The sequence below is a fragment of the Alligator sinensis genome, unplaced genomic scaffold (assembly GCF_000455745.1).
Source record: "Alligator sinensis unplaced genomic scaffold, ASM45574v1 scaffold225_1, whole genome shotgun sequence".
NCBI lineage: Eukaryota > Metazoa > Chordata > Crocodylia > Alligatoridae > Alligator > Alligator sinensis.
The window spans coordinates 1,789,263-1,790,767 of record NW_005842180.1 but is presented as its reverse complement, the minus strand read 5'-3'; positions in this window follow the sequence as shown (position 1 = coordinate 1,790,767).

The window sequence follows — 1,505 nt, the reverse complement described above, 5'->3', positions numbered from 1 at the left end:
GGAGGATTGGGCCAAAAGGAATCTCATGAGGTTCAACAAGGACAAGTGCAAAGCCCTGCACTTAGGACGGAATAATCCCATGCATCAGTACAGGCTGGGGGCTGGGCAGCAGCTCTGCAGAAAATGACCTGGGGGTTACAATGGACAAGAAGCTGAATATGACCCAGCAGTGTGCCCTTGTTTCCAAGAAGGCTAATGGCATACTGGGCTGCATTGGTAGATGTGTTGCCAGTAGGTTATGGGAAGTCATTATTCGCCTCTAGTCAGCACTGGTGAGGCCACATCTGGACTGCTGTGTTCAGTTTCAGGCCCCTCACTACAGAAAGGATGTGGACAAGTTGGAGAGAGTCCAGCAGAGGACAACAAAAGTGGTATGGGAGTGGAGGAGGGCTGGGGGACATGACTTATGAGAAAAGACTGAGGGAACAGGGCTTATTTAGTCTAGAGAAGAGGAGACTGAGAGAGAGCTAATAGCTACCGTCAACTACTTGAAGCGGGGGTTCAAAAGAGGATAGAGCTAAACTGTTCTCAGTGGTGGCAGACGACAGAACAAGGAGCAATGGTTTCAAGTTGCAGCAAAGGAAGCTTGGGTTAGATTTGGTTAGAAAGAATTTTCTCACTACGAGGGTAGTAAAACACTGGAACAGGTTACCCAGAGAGGTGGTAGAAGCTCCAATCTTGGAGGTTTTCAAAGCCTGGCTAGACAGTGCTTTGGCCAGGATGATGTAGTTGGGGATGGGTCCTGATTTGAGCAGGGGGTTGAACTAGGTGACCTCCCGAGATCCCTTCCAATTCTAACTTTCTATGATTCTTTGAAAGCCAGTTCCAACTAATGCAATGCCTCTTCTCAGCATGCACTAGACACAGCACAGGGGCACACCAAGTTTCAAGTAAAGTGCTTTTCTTCATGTTTGCAAGCCGCCTGTGATTCTAAGGGACCCCCTGAAGTATCAAGTCCACTCCCCTACAATCCCAGCAAACCATGTCAGATGTTGTCAGGTCCAAAAGTATCTGCAAGCAAACCTATCTGTTCCTGCCCCTCTTCCAATGCAGTGAAGCATCCCTAACATCCTACTACAGAATGATTTTTAATACAGAATTGGCCTCAATATCCAAAATATGCCCTAGGAAGAGAGCAGGAAAAACCAAGGGTGATGGCAATGCTTTGGGCCTCTGGAAGGACTGGGATCTTGTTAGTTAAAATGTGCCCATATGATTCTAAGAAGCAAGCCATGGCCCCACCACAGAGGAAGGCCAATTCCCCTAGTAGTCCATGCCAGTCTAAGCTGGGGAAAATTCTTTCATGTTTCCAAATCTGGTGAGTGGCCAAACCCTAAACAAGTGGATAAGGCCCACCAAGCAAGAGGTGTGATGTCTCTCTGTACCACTTGAACCAGTGGTGTGCCCTACTCAATTCTGATGTCTCACAGGAAGAAAAGAGAAAAAAAACCCAGAAGCCGTAGTTTCATAGTTGGTAGGGTCAGAAGGGAGCTGAGCAGATCGTC